Consider the following 15,866-nt stretch of genomic DNA (forward strand, 5'->3'; position numbering starts at 1 on the left):
ATGAGCTGCATGAAGCTGAATAGGCACTATTTTTCCTCCTCATTTCATGTCCCAAAGTCTTTACACCCAGCACTGGAATGATAAATGTAAACACAACTTGTTCCTGTAGCTTCTGCCTCCCCAGGTGCAGCATGTCCTGTCTGCAGTACCATTTGTGTACATTTCCCCATGTGTGTTCTGGTTCTGCCATCGCATTTAATGTCCAACAGGAGGCCTAAGGCACTGCTCTTGCCATTGAACCTTCTGAAGCATTGCTTTGCTTTCACGTGAGCAGGATGAGGGAAGGTGTGGGCTGACTTGTGATTCAAGTCTGAAAATACAGGATGAAAACCGTGGAATTTCGGTCATAAACATGATGGAGAACGTTTATGAAATGGCTTTCAATAAGAATTTAAAAATAAGCTAAAGCAGAGGCAGTCACAGATTTTGCTCAGCTTTGTCCTGCAGCAACACCTATAGCAAGGCAGAACTTTGTGGTTCAAGTGGGACAAGAAGCTCAGATTGCTGAGCTATGTTGACTGGCAGATTTTTCAGCATCTCTTGGTGAAGTTGTTTGCCAGACACTTAAATGAATTCCATGTGTCTGGCCTAGCAGCAGCAGCTCTGGCCCTCACAGCTGGTCTCACACTGGAAGGTAAGAAGCAGGTGAGAGCTGCAGCCTGCTCTGCTGCAGCTCTTGGAATCTGTCCAGACACCATTTCAGAACAGTTTCTGGTTGCTGGCAGGTTCTGTAGCAGCTCTTCTGCCTGTGTTTTGAGAGAAAATATGATAAACTCTTCACAACCAAGCCAGAGCTGTGCTTTGTGTCCATTTGAGCCCCTTCCCAGAGCTGAGGAACTGAACTGGCTCCCAGGTTCAGCAGCATTCAGTAAAGTGAGCAGGTGCCTGTTGGGCAAATCTGGGAGCGCCCTTTACAGGGAACACTGGTTCCTGATGAGCTGGCAGCGTGTTCTCATGGCTGGCTTAGTGCACAGCTGAGGAGGAGCATTGCTGTCCACTTGTCTGGAAGGGTTTGTGCTCCAGGTTTGTCCATTTGGAAGGCACATATCAACAGCAGGCTGAATCCCAGAGGATCCTGAGTGTTTCTGCACTCTCGCTCCTCAGGGTTGTCAATGGAATGATGGACGTCGAAATTGGCCAACTAACCAAGGGGTCCTAATATTATCCTGGAATCATCATTATTTGTCTCACAAGATTGGCACACAACTAAAGAACATTTGCCATACACTTCTCTTATTAAAACAAATCACTTATCCTGTAATTAGAACCAGACCAGGCTTCTCCAAGCGCCATCCAGCCTGGCCTTGAACACTTCCAGGGGTGCAGCAGCCACAGCTTCTCTGGGTACCCTGGTGGCCTCACCACCCTAATCTCATTACCTAATTTTTCTCAAGTTTTACTACTTTCATGTGCATGAGAAAGATAACATAGTATAGTGTTTGGGAATCTACAGCAGAAGGATAAAGGAATGTTATTTTGACACAGAGATTAGGAGAGAAGTGAATTAGCTGCTTAACGGTTACTGGATGGGGAAGAATTAGTCAGTGTTAGTGGCAGCTCTGGTGAGCCCAGTGCCTGAGTCACAAGAGCTGTGAACTGAGGCTGCTGAGTGATAAGACACGACAAAGAGTTCACAAGCCTAAGCAGGAATTAGGTGTCAAACCCTTGTTGCTGGAGATGTGTGGTTAACAGGGGACTGCCCTTCCTTTCCTGTCCCCAGCAGATTTTTCACAGGAACAAATGCGCCACAATTGCCAACTTGTGCTGGGGCAGTGTGGGTGGCTGCAGAGCTGCTCTGGGCGGTCAGAGCAGTGATGAGGCCACAGAAGATGAGCAGCTCGTTCTACAGCATGTGAGAGGTGTGCTGAAAATGTCAGACTGCTCAGCCCTGCCACACTGGTCATGCCCAGGGACTGAGCTTTGTCACCTGTGAAACGGAAACTGCTGAAGGAGCCTCATCAGCAAGAGAGGCTGTGCACGCACATAACCTTACCACGCTGAGTTTCGTGAAAACAGTGAGATGCGTTCCAAAGTCTTGCTTAATTTTTACCAGGGTAACTGAAATTAACTTCTTGGATTGGTTTAATTATTTTTTAGAGCATAAACAAATTTACAGAATTGAATTTCCAATACTGAAGTGCCAAGTTATGCTTGCACCTGTCTTGTCTGGAAAAACTGCTTGGTTTGAATTCATTAATTTCAGAGCTGCAGAAAGAATTTGGTGTGAATGGATCTAGTTCGTCCTGCAGTGATAGGTATGTGTTGTATAAATTCCATCCAGTACTTGAGTTTACAAGGATTAAAGTACTTCAGGCTGCTTCCTGGCTCCAGAGGTTACATTCAAAAATGTAGGTTTGTATTGCAATATGTGTGCAGAGAAGTGAAATCAAAAACTTGCCTTTCCAAAGGAAAAATGCTGTGAGCAGTATAGAAAGCTTTTTTAGAGAAATATGCACATGAGGGTGACAGGCTCTTCCCTCCTGTAACCTCTTGAAGAAGGTTCTGCTTTCAAAGGACTGTGGGCAAGGCTGTACCACTTCCTCCTCAGTGGTATTCTGGCTGCATGCTCTCTGGTACTGGAGTTACTGCCTCTTGTGCAGTACCTCCCTGCTACTCAGAAGGTTACTACGGGAGTGAGGGTTAGCATGGGGATTTGTTCAGGTCACCTTTTAACCTACAGCATCTGCTCCTGACCTGATGCTCCAGCTTACTTTGAGACAACTTAGTAAAGAGAAGATTCCTACACACATAATTAAACAAAAGAGCAGGCTGAGATTAAGCAGTTTACAATTCAGAATTTTTCATGGGATTTTAACCTCAAGTGGTGCTGGCAAGGTCTGAATGAAGTGTGGGTAGGCAACCTGTGGTGTGAGCTGCAGATCAGTCAGACAGGGCTAATGGGGTCCAGTCCTTTGTGCTGCCTCAGTAGCCTGTGTGAGGAGGGGAAGAGTTGCACAGTTCAGGATTTCTTCCTCTTCCAGCCAGGGATACAACTTAATGGTCTTGAGTCTGCTTTGGCATCCAGGAGACTGAGATTGCTCATAGTGCTGATGGAGCTAGCATGAGCTTTAAAGAATGGAAAACTAACAAACCCTACAGTCATTTTTAACAGATCTGGAAACACAATTCAGGAATATATAATCTCATTGTGACCCTGCATTTGTATTTTTCTGTTACACCTGATTAGCTGCTACCTGAGTCCAAAATGCCACTGATGCTAAAAATATACATCCTTGGGAAGTTACCACGGGCACTGCTGAGCATCTTCAGAGTCTGCAGCTGTGTTTTACTAATGCCTTTGATCTGAAGCTTTGTTTTCCTAACAGCTAATTTATTAGTGAGCAAATTGAGGCTTTTGCATATTAACAGACTTGCCAAGTATCACTTAGGGGCCAGAACAGAGGCTAATGGAATGATGAAGTCTCTCCTCCACACCCAAAAAACTGCCCCTCTTATAAAGTCAATTTAATTATTCTCTAGGATGGAATGTACAAGATGCATAGTGTATTGCAATATCAAAAGAGTTCAGTTAATTTACCTCCGTTAACCTCTGTGCGACCCTGCTCTGGGGACTTGAGGGTCGCTCCTCTTGCTGCTGGCTCCGCATCTGCCGTGTTAAAGCACACATTCAGAGGATGCATTCACTGCTCGGCACTCCCGCTATTGCTGTACTTTGAGCTGAGAAGAAATGAGTGTCAGGCTCTTTTCCCTAGAAGCAGGGTTCTGCATTCCAAGCAGCGGCCAGCGGTGCTGTAACCTCTTTCCTTCTGAGCCAGCACAGCCAGCACCTGTCAGGGAGATTGCCTCTACACAAGAGCCGCTCTTCAGACCTTTGTTCCTGGCTGCTGGGTTGTTTCCAGCTGATCGTTAGTCACTGCTGTGGGAGGAAAAGCAGAATTGTTGCAGTGCTTAATAGACCTCGGTGGCATGTGAGATGCTGTGTGTCTGGGCATGAACATCACCGTGTTCTGCCCACAGCAGCTTGTAGGGTGCAGGGAGCTCTGCTGGGCTTCCTGGGAACTCCCAGCTCCTTAGACAGCAGCAGCTTGGCAGAAACTGGAGAGACCTTTGTGCCAATGACTCCGCTGGGAATTTTTTTAGCCTGCATGTAACCTGTATGGGCATTGCTGCTGGATATTGCTGAGGACAGCTCAGCCGAATTGACAGCTAATTTCTTCAAAAACATCCTGCAGAGAAGATTTAAATTATGTTACTGAATGGAAATCCTGTTGGGAATATTGTAAGAAAACTGGCACACACGCTCTTAAAAAGACATTTTTGGGGAGCCTGAGGGTTTGGGTTTTATTTTAAAAAGTCTGATGTACTAGTTTATTTCTGTTTTAAACATGCTTTTAAGTGGGAAACCTACACTGTCTTTTACCACGTGAAACAAACAGTTCGGTGGCCTCCTTCAAGCCCATTCTGCACAAACCTATGCCCGTGCTTGGGATTTCAGAGCGGGAGAGCTGCTCAGAGCGGCTGTCAGGCAGCGGGGGAGCGTGTGGACAGGAGCTGTCTCCGTGGGGATCACTCTGCAGGGGCTTTCCCTGAATGCCGTGACTGAGTCTTGGGTGTCTCCTCTGAGGCTGCACACAGAGTGCAGTGCGGGATCGAGCTGCACCCATCCGTGCCTGCGGCTCCTTCTCCTGCAGCGCACCGAAGGAGCAGAAAGACGAGAAACAACCATGTGCAAACGCTGCATTTCCTGCTGCCTGTCCTGCCAAGCCAGCATCTCCTCCCGGCCCTGCGGCTTGCGCAGCTCGCACGGCGACTCACGGGGAGCTGTGCATGCTTCACGCTGCTGCGAGTGGAGCCCCTGCTCCGCTAGGCGAAGGAGTAATCCTGGGTAACACGGCTGCTTACTGCTGCACCTCCTTCCTACATCATTTGAAAAGCATGATGTCAGTAAGATGAAAACTCCGATTTGATAATTAAGTTTCCATTCCAGACCCGCAGTCCCCAGCAGGGTCTTGTGAAGCACCACTGATGTGTACTAATTCTTCATGCAGTTACGTGCTCTTCTGGGCCAGAGACAGCCCCTGCACGTTCTGGTCCACATGTGAATTTCTGGCTATTTCTGTGCTGTGATGAATGTTCTGTCTGAGCAGATATCTGACTGATTCCTTATCAGATTCTGCAGCACTGGCTTTTTCAGAGGCTGAGGGGAGATGCCTTCCAAGTTAGACAGTGTTGAACTCAATCTGTGAAGTCAGCCATGGGGAATCCAGGCTTCACTTGAAACCCAGCTCTTTGGCATTAAATCACAGAGATATTTTAAAGCGAAACTGGGAACGTTGTGCAATTCTGCAGAAAGCAAAGTCCAGAACAAACTCCAGGTTTAAATTTTCTCACTGTTTTTCTGCAATTTAGTGATTTGTTTGTTCTATATCCATGACTACATGGCTGCAGACATTATCATCAAATGTGGCTGATATGAAATACTTGCAGCCGTGGCAATAATTCGAGGCTCGTCAGTCTGGGCTGTGGATGCCAATCCTCTGGCTAGGTTGTCCTGCTCTCTGGAGCTGCCCCTCCAGCGTGCCTCACCCTGGGCTGGAGGGAATCCCTTCAGTGGGACAGGGATTTCACTGAGCTGCAAAACAGTGAAGTCAGAGCTCTGCTTGTGATGTGTCAGGGGTGTTCTGTGTAAGGGCTGTGATGCACAGCCTCCAGGGGACCAAAATTATGTGCTGTGTGGCTCCTGCGTGGGGATGACAGTATTTCATCCGTTCAATCAGTTGTGCCTTATTTTGTGGGGTACATTGGTAGGTGGAAGTGAGCGTTAGGGAGGTGCCAGTTGTCCCAAATTCTTGGTTTTCCTTACCCAGTGATCTCTCAGTGTTTCATGTCATAGGAGAGTGTGGAGGTGTCAGTCACTGTCTCTGCTGACCTGGTTCTTCTTTTTGACCTGGATGCGCTGTGAGCTGGAGATGTTTTGGATAAGAAGTGACAGCTGAGGGAAGAGGGAGCAACAACTCATCCCCCTGTACCAACCTGAACCACACTCACACAGCAAACCATTTGTGGATTAGTGGGATTCAGTTTAGTGTGAAATATGTCAGAGCAAAGATCTTGCAGTGTTGGTACTGAGTTTTTGTTGAGGTTTTGAAGCATTTACAGGAGTGTTTCATGCTGCTCCCCCATGATCTTGCTCAAGCTGATTATGAAACAGTGACCTTGTGGGTGGTTTGCTCAGGAAACGGGGCTCCCTCTGCTCTGGCCCAGCTCCCCGTGCATGCAGCAGCTTCCCTGTGAGGCTGCAGCAGGCTCTGGTGCTGGTGTCAGCTCAATTTCCTCCTCCTAAGAGCACACCAAGGCCTAGATCTCAAAACACTGGCAATGAAACAGCTCTTGGAAGAACCTAGAGCAGGAGTGCAAGAGGACAGGAGAGGGATGCCAAGACTACAGAAGCAGGAGACAGTAACTGCCCATGTGGTGCTTGGGCAGGACTGCAGCTGCCAGCACTGCTTCCCTCAGCCAACAGAAAGGAAGGAGCTCTTAATGCTGGACACCACTGTTAGCCTTTCTCTGTAAATATTTCTGGGCCATCTGCACATCTGCCTGGGGAGAAACTAGCCACGCTCCAGACAGAAAGAGAAGCAGGTGAACAAACCTGAGATGAGCATGCTGAGATTCCATGGAGCCCAGGTCATGCTGCCTGGGAACAGGAGGTTTGGGATTAGTTAATAAAGAATGGGGATCTAGGCCTTCAGCCAGAGACTGACAAGAGCTCTGGAAGTAGCTCTTTTGAGTTGAGCAAGTGAAAGGATGGAAAAATAATATACTGAATGCAGGTAAATCTGCATCTTGTGATAAGATGAAATGCAGGCTTTTATTCTATGACTTGTATGGCATTTGATATGTCCTACAGAAAGTCCCACTGTGAAGTCAGACTGCATTGGGGAAGCTGTGTCCTTTGGACTAACAAAGTTATGATTAAAACAACAGCAGCTCAGGATTTTGCTTGCCTTTGACATTTGAGACTTTACCATGCTCTTGGATTATATTTTTCAGGATTTTTCTCTGCAGCTTTGAGGCAGGGGAGCTTAATTAAAACCTGAAATGAAAGGTCACTCCAGCCTTTGTTTCAAATTAAAATCCCCCACAACATGTTGCCTCTCATACAAGTACTGGCTATGAGTCCCTGGGAGCAAGCGGGCTGTGCTGTTTGTATTCCAGCTGAGGTTGCCAGTTAGATCTGACAGTGCTTTGCACCAATTCTGGGCACACAGACAGCTGGCACAGTGCAGCTGAGTTCCTGTTTTACACATGTGTTTTGCTCTGCCCTTCAGATCTGGGAGCTGCTGGATCCAGCTGCATTCCTGCAGTGGCAGTGCTTTGGAGCAGGAGCCCCATAGAAGAGTCATGGCCTCGCTGGAGAGAAGCTGTGAGAGCTGCCAGGCATCTCACCTCTGCAGAGCTGCACAGCAGTGCCACGGAGCACAGAGCCTCTGGAGTGCTGCTGCAGGAGAGAGGGTCAGTGCTGCAGGGTGCCAGGGTCAGTGCTGCAGGGTGCCAGGGTCAGTGCATGAGAAACCAGTACCAAATCAGTGCCAACACAAATTAGTGCAGCTTTTTTTTCCTCCGGAAAGCAGTTGTGGCTATACTTAGAACATGCTGGGACATTCCTGCTCCTGGGTAAAGGGAAGGATTCACATGCAGCTCACTGAGTGGCATCACAGCAGGAGCTGGCCCGTGCCAGCAGTGGAGGCTGCATGCACAGCTCTGCTGGGAAGACCCACGGTTTTTTGGGGGCTGCAGGAGCAGACCTTGGGCTGCTGCTCTGCCACCTCCACATTCCACAGGGCTGTGAGGGCAGCACAATCAACACAGCATGAACTTAGAAAGGGGGAAGGAGAAATCAAACATCAGGGTGTAGCTGAACAATAGCAGGGCTGCTGTTTCTGTTGAAGCTCTTGGAGTGGCTGCAGCTCCAGTGACCACAGTGCTGTCATTGCAAGGGGCAGGAGGGACCTGCTCACACACAATTGGTTTTACTGGTATTGAGAATTCTAATTTTCTGGGCCTCCCTGTTGTGCAAGCCTCCCCCTTATTGATAGCATATCTGTTACGTGACACTCATCTGTGCTCTGAGGCTCTGCCAGCACTGCCAGGCAGCTCGAAGCACACAGCAAATCTGCTTTAACTGCCTTGGAACAAAAGCCTAATGTAGTGTGCAAAATAGAGGGAGACAGAAAGGATAAAAATCAAATCAGATTCACTGTGCACACAAACTCTCAAACCCAAAGCACAGTGATGCTGGTCACAGAGGGAAGAAAACAGCATTAAAAACATGGCAAAAAAGTGGATTGCTGTCTTTGCCTCACTCTGGGAGTGTCTCTGTGTCCTGCAGGCACAGCCAGGCTGAGATGCTGTGGTGGTTCAGTATGCATTCCCTGCCTGCCCCTGGCAGCTGTTTTGTCCCCATGGTGCTGACTGGAGGGGACAATCTGGTGCTGCCAGACCTCGCTCCCTGCAGGGCAGCCCCACAGCTGAGCCCGAGCTGCAGCAAGCAAAGGTTCAGCATTCCCTGTGAGCTGCAGCAGCATCCCTGTCCTCCAGCTGAGGCAGGGCCTGTGACCCTCCCAGGGCTGGCAGTCTGGGCTTGGCCGTGGGGGCACCTCACTGCTGCCAAGGCAGCCCAAGCCCTCTGCAGATGCAGGACGGCTTGGCCAGGTCCGGATATGCTGATACAGCTCGTGTCAGCAAAGTGCTCATGCTGCTTCAGCTGTTCTGGGAAGGTTCAACTGATGCTGCTCCAGTAAACAGCCTTCCTTCTCCAGGAAAGGTACAACTCCACCAGCAGATCTCCCTGGCTTCAGGTGCTCCCTGCAGGGCTGTGCCCCCAGGTTACAGGACAGAGCTGGCACAGAGTCTTGCGCAGGGTGTTAAGTGAGCCCTGCAGGAGTGTGAAGGCCTTGGTGCAATCCTGTTCACTCCCTTGCATGAGGGTGTTGTGCCAGTCCTCTCCTCTCCCTCTCCTCTCCTCTCCTCTCCTCTCCTCTCCTCTCCTCTCCTCTCCTCTCCTCTCCTCTCCTCTCCTCTCCTCTCCTCTCCTCTCCTCTCCTCTCCTCTCCTCTCCTCTCCTCTCCTCTCCTCTCCTCTCCTCTCCTCTCCTCTCCTCTCCTCTCCTCTCCTCTCCTCTCCTCTCCTCTCCTCTCCTCTCCTCTCCTCTCCTCTCCTCTCCTCTCCTCTCCTCTCCTCTCCTCTCCTCTCCTCTCCTCTCTCTCCTCTCCTCTCCCCTCCCTCTCCTCTCCTCTCCTCCCCACAGGCCATTCCCCTCCTCTCTGCCCTTACACGGCTATAGCTGTGATTATCCCAACCTACTTTGCATTCAGGTGAGTTGGTGGAGGAAATCAGAAAATCCCCGCCTGCTAAATTAGCGCTGAAGCCAAGAGCCTGGGAAGCAACCTGCATGTGGAAGTGCTGGTGTTTTCCTGCGTGTGCTTGGGGTGGATAATCCATGGCATGGACAGTGACGGGTGGTGCACTGACCCCATTTCAGTGTGCCTAGCCCGAGTTCCTGAGAAAAGCTAAAAAGTCCCTGGGGGTGGGCTGCTAATAGTGACTGAGACCTGAGGTAACAAAACTCAAACTCAGTGTCTCGGTGCTGCTGTGCTGCTCAGGCCGGGTCACTGGGTCTCTGTGGCAAGGCTGTGCCGGTGTGAAGGGGCACTTAAAAACACCCCAAAACCTTCCACTTTTTCAGGAAATAACACTTTCATGCTGGAGTTTGCAATGAAGTTATGAATGTGGCTGGAGCCCGGGGCTTCTCCAGGAAAAGGCCCCTTTGGCCAGCTGTATTCAGCTCTAATGAGAGAGCTGAATTCTCCCTGAAAGCTGTGTTTTCCATTTGGCCCCTTTTCCCTCATCAATCGCTGTCAGTTCAGACAGAGGCCCCACATGCAGCTTCCCCTGGGCCTGTGTGCCGCCCGGGGCTGCTGGGGAGGACAGCCTGCCCTACTAAACTGCATCTCTGAGCCGCAGAACAATAGCGCTTTGTGTGAGCACACAGTGCGAGCTCAGTTTCCCAGGCTTTTCCTTTTCTCCTGTCCCCTGGCCCGCTGGAAGCCCCCGGCAACGCAGGAGCGAGCGGGGGCTGCTGGCACCGAACAAAGGCGGAGGGCTGGGCCCCTCTGCCCCTGGCTCCAGCTGCAGGTGCTGGATCATTCTCCTCAAGTACAACAGACCTGGGTCCTTCGAGCACAAACGCGCAGCAGGGTGCAAGAGGGCTCCAGCCGCTGCTGCAGCAGGTCCACAGGCAAGCAGTGGCCTTGCTGCAGCCCTGGAGACACGGTGATGGCACCAGGGTGGCTTTGGTGGCACAGAGTCCTGCGGTGCCCACGTGCGCTGCCTCGGGGAGGGCTCCCTGGCAGCAGGTGATAGCGAGCAGATGGAGATGCTGGAGAGAGTGAAGCTTAAAAGGAATCAAACTAGGCTGAATCTCTGCAACAGGTTGGTGGTGCCCCTTCACACAGGCAAGACTGCAGAGCCATCCAGTCTGCACACAAGGGGATGCTCCTTTCTATCAGCAGCCATGAAAGTACCCCCAGAAGGAAGCAGGAATGCTGACTCCACTTACAGACGTGGAAATGGGGATGTGGGCAAGACCTTGGTGTCCCAGATGAGCCTGTTTCTGCCCCATGGGCCCGTGCCCACCCGCCTGCCCCTCCTGCCCCTGCTCGGGGTGATGCTGGAGCCTCTGGGCCTGGCGGGCACAGGCAGCAACAGGGGCTCACCCTCACCTCTGTGCCCTGCTGGCAAGCCCAGTCAAGCACCAGCTCAGGTGGACGTGCTGTGATGTGCAGGGACCCTGTTTTGGTGCAGGGATGTTTGGGCCATGGTGGACAGGCTTGCTGGTCCTGCTGGGCTGTGAAGGGGCCCCTCCACAGGGCACACAGCGAGGGCCCCTGCAGCTGCTTTCCAGCCTGCTCCTGCACTTAGGAGTTCTGCATCCCAAAATGCCTAAAATTGCCGTTAGTGGGTTTCACACTGCAGATGGAGAGTTGGAGATTGTGTGTGACTAAATTAATTGGGAACAACAAACAGCAGAGACCCAACTATTGGAAAACACTGACAGCCCAGCCACCACTGACACTGGAGCTTCCTTGGCTTCAGCATGGCCAACTGCACTCAGTTCTGCAGGGCAGACCTGAGGCTGCTGGCATCGTTACCCTGCAGCTGCTGCCTTCTGCTGCCCCACAGCCCGTCCTTCCTCAGCTACTGTGCTGTTGGCCTCGTCCAGAGAGGCAGTGGTGGGGAAAGCTGTCTCTTATTTCTAGCTGCATGGTCCCACGCAGTGCTGATCTGCAGGGTGCAGAACCCCCAGTGATGGAAATGGATCAAGGAATAGATGTGTCTTGCATGTGACAAGAATGGGCTCAGTTCTACAGAAAAGGGTTGCCACCATGTGATCTGCAGAGAAGAGCTGAGAACTTCACTGTGTGTGTGACAGGTGTAATACCTGCAGGCTCTGGCCTTGTGTCCATAGTCACTGATACCTCAGGAAGCAATTGATTGGCCGTAAACAGTAATTCAGGGAGGGTAAAGAGATGTTGTTAAAAGAGCAGTAAGCTCCTCCTCTTGTGCAAGTTCTTTTTTTGGTCTGTTGCTACAGCAACTCTCTACCAAGAACAAAGATGACAGCAAGATATTAAATTTTGCAGCAACTCAATTGACTCCTGACTCCCTTTCTTTTTTTTGCCTTTGGTAACTGAATCCTGCTGCACTAATTGTGTTAGATTTCAGATGGAAATCGTGTGACAAGAATTCCTGTGTTGCTCTTTCCTCCTTCCCCTCAGAAACCAATTAAATCAATTTATTTAAATCCAGAGGGTGATTATAAACACTGCATTTCTTGGCCTTATTTCTTTTGTATGTGAACATCATGTATTTTACCCGCAAATAATATTCTGTACCAAAACCCCCAAAGCCTTGATATTCTTTAAAAAGAAACAAACACTTCTTGGCAAGTACTGTTTCGGCAAAGTTCAATGTATGCCAGTGGCATAGACCAGAAATGTAAACTGAGTAACTGCAACCAGGTCATCAGGATTTGAGAACACTCAAATTGGTTTTAAAGCACTGCTACATCTCAGTTCTCCCTCCCCACAGCTTGTGTTTCTCGTGGGGCAGACCCTGAGGAGGCATGGAGCCGCATCTCTGGGGTCACGTCTGCCCACGCAGAGCCCTGAGTCGGGGGAGCAGAGCCTGGCAGGACCTGCCTCACGTCAGGGCCTGTCACCTTCAGGACCTGTCACCTTCACCACAGCTTCTGCCACCTTCAGGGCCCCAGCCCTTGGCTCTGGAGGCCCAGAGCTCCTGCATGGGGACGGCCTTGGAGCAGCTCTGTCACTTTGTGTTCGACTGTCACCTGCGTGTGCCAGGTACAGCAGGGCTGCTCCAGACAGAGCTCAGCGCTGCAGGGAATGGGGATGAGGGCAAGAAAGGCCAGTGGAGTTAGTCTGAGATGACACAAAACATGACCGCTTCTGGCACTGGGATGAACTCCTGGGAGCACGTAACCAGGAGAGAACAGCGCCATCCCAAGAGAGCAAAGCATGGGTCAGGTCATAACCAAACTGCAAATCCAGCTGCACCAAAGAGCAGAGGTTTGTACCTCCCCTGGAAGAATATTGTGCCTGCGTGGTGGAAGAGGAGATGGTGGCACCATGCTGGATGGTGGAGCCGCAGCTCCCAGGAGTGCAGGGTGGGGCATCCTCACCCCTGGGGAGGGAGAGAATGGGGAAATGGAGGCAAGAGGAACAATAACATGGAAAAAGGGGGGGTGACTGATGTGCTTGAATTATTACATATTTAGCTTTCGTCTGAATCAGTGGGAGTATAATTAACAATCTGGTTCTGGCAGCTTCAGCTTCAGCACAGTGTGCACAAGAGGGTGGGCCCAAGAGGAGTCTGGGCCACTCTGGGCTTAGCACAAGATCAAAGCTCTGGAACGGCCCAACAGAGTAAATAAACAGCTCCTGTTGCTTTTCCTGGAGAGCTACGTGCCAAAGCACTTCTTTGGGGGCGTATGTAGCACAGGGCAAAGGGCTGCAAGGCACCCCATGGGCAAGGCTCAGCCAGCCGCTGGGGTTTCAGACTCACACCTTGGACACCAACAGCAAATGCCAGCCTTGTGCAGGGGATGTCCTTCCAAAGAGCCCGGGCATGGATGCTGAGTGCCCACTCCCTAAAGCAGTGGCTCTCAAGCACCAGCTGAAGTTGCTGCTTGCAGCAGGGAAGTGAAAGCACAGCTTTGACCAGAGTCTGGGCAATCTCCCTGAGGAGGGGAGGCCGCAGATCTCTTGCAGGAAACTGCTCGCAAGAGCCTTTTCACCACTGATAAGCACCGTGCAGTGTGACCACGGCCTTGTGCAGTTACAACAGCTTCTGAGTAGCTTCTGACTCCAGTGCCTTTTACAGGACAACTGGAAGAATTGTGGTTGCCTTGCCAAGTTGTTTATCATAATTCTTCATGCATTTAGTCACTCATAAATATTCTCATTTCTTACAGAGACTTGGATTATTGACCAGCATAATGTTGAATTCTACTGGTACCACAAGGGCTTAAGATGGCAACAGTGGAAAAGGCTGGGATCAAGACAGGTGTGTATTTTAGAATGCTCTTTTTCTTCTCTGAATATTCATGGCCTCAAGGATACTACACATGTATTTTTGGAAGATACCTTTCTACTTACAACTGAATGGCTGGAGACCTGAATAAATAAAAATCAAAAGCAAACTTCTCCGATACTTTACCTGAAAAACAACATGTATTTCCACATACGGAAATCTTTGGCTGCAGTTATTTTGGGAGCAAAGGCAGGACCCATTGATACAGCTCTGTCAGTGCCAAGCTACAGCTGCACTTCACTACAGAGATAAAAAAGGGAACAGAGTGAGAAGTAGTTCTCTGTTAATATGACAAGGTAACAGCACTTCACTGGCAGGAAAGAAGATGTAAGGTTCAAAAAACAAAGGTGATGTAGTGCAGCACCAACAGCTGCTGTGTTACATGTCTCCAACTCGTTTACTCTCACACTGGAAAAGGTGTGTGTGGAAGCCTTTCCCAGCAGTCCAGCACGCTGTATCAGAGCCATGCCATTCCCACAGAGGGCACAGCCAGCAGGGCTGGCTTCTGCTGCCCCAGCTCACATGGATTTTATTCCCTGCTGACCCTGCTGCAGCTGAGTGCTCTCCTGCATGGGCAATCTCTCCCAGTGTGGCTGGTTTACTGCAGGCCTGATGAGCCTGAGGCAGAGCTCACACCTCCTTGGGGCCCTCGAGCCTGGACCGGAATAGTTTCCATCACCAAGTAGGGGTTTACAGCAACTTCCCAGAGAGACTGCAGAGGGTTTAGCCACACATCAATGGCCAAAGTCATGCTCCTTCCCCAGCTTCTTCAGCCCAAGGAATGGCACAAGGGATTCTGCCTTTCAGAGACCTCAGGAAGGCAGAAAGACCAAGGGAGAGTTGGGGCCATGTCACAGGCTGCCTTACTGTGGGATGAGTAACTTGGCGGCAGCGCTGCAGCTCTGGCACTTGTGTAAGGTTGTGAAGGGTTTCATCAAACAGCTTGGTGTCCATGTCATCTGTGGCTTGGTGTGGCCTCTGGCCTGGCTCCAGCCTTCTCTGGCAAAGCTTCACTAGTGTGAGAGTGGGGGTGATGGATATTCTGTCTCTGAAAGTATTCAAGACTGGACAGTGCTTGGAGCAACCTAGTCTAAGGAAGGTGTCCCTGCCCATGGCAGGGGGTTGGAGTGAGATGAGCCTCAAAGTCCCTTCCAACCCAAACCAGTCTGTGAATCCATGACCAGAGGGTCTGCCCAGCTCATGGTGACATAGATGAGTGTCTCTGGAAGCAGCAGGTCAATACTCTGCTGAGGCTGCTGTGTGTGTGTTCAGCACATCATGAAACACTTACAGTTTGAAGCTGGAAGCAAAAAGTGCAAGACAGCTTCTGCTTAAAAATTTTTCCTTAATTTAGGAATTGCTTTAAGCCAACATTACCTCTGCTTCCTGAGCACACACAAGGCTACTGCCCTGGAAATAATCTGCATTAGCCTTACTGGAGTGACCACGTTGCCATAGCTACTGTTGGTTTCTCTATATACCTCAAGCTTGAAGTGTTTATTATGATTAAATCCCATCCCGTCCCATTCCTCATTAAAAAATTCTGGGTTGAGAGTGTTACAAAGTGAATTACAATGCAATCCTTCCTTTTAAGAAGCTGTTTCAAATAGAAATTCCACAAAGTATCTTAGACATTGATATTTATTAAAGATCATTAATTCATGACTGGATTATTTTTCTTCAGCTATCGCTGCTTCTTTATTCTTTATGATATCTGAGTAGCAGAAACCCCTGGTGCTGTTGGATCATTTCGTGACTAGGATTTTTCTTTCACCACTATTTTTCAGACCACTCTGAGAAAAGATGCTTAACACTCTCAGACACTCAGCTTTGACCACAGAGCTGCCCTCACAGGTTTGAACCAATTTGGCAAGAAAAATCAGAATCTATCTTATGGCAGAGGTGGTTATCAGGAATGCTGGTCCTTGCTCTCTGAATCCCTGTGGGTGTTGCAACGAGAAGTGACTGCTGCTAGGATGAATCCTTCATCAAATGGCCTGTGCTTCTCTTTCCTTGCTTAGTTTGGCTTGTTTTTCCTTTGTGGAGAGCTAGCTCAGAACCGTAGGGTCCCTCCAGGGTGTTGTTGGCTGTGAAGGAACACAACATCATCATCCCTGAACTTTTCTGGTCGTTGTAAATTGGCTTTTCCTTGCTTTGGGAGATGACACACCACTGGTGTACAGCAATCATTTCACAGCCCAGGCACCTTCTCCAGAGACCTATGTTCCTGG

The sequence above is a fragment of the Lonchura striata genome, chromosome 12 (assembly GCF_050655825.1).
Source record: "Lonchura striata isolate lonStrDom1 chromosome 12, ASM5065582v1, whole genome shotgun sequence".
Lineage (NCBI taxonomy): Eukaryota > Metazoa > Chordata > Aves > Passeriformes > Estrildidae > Lonchura > Lonchura striata.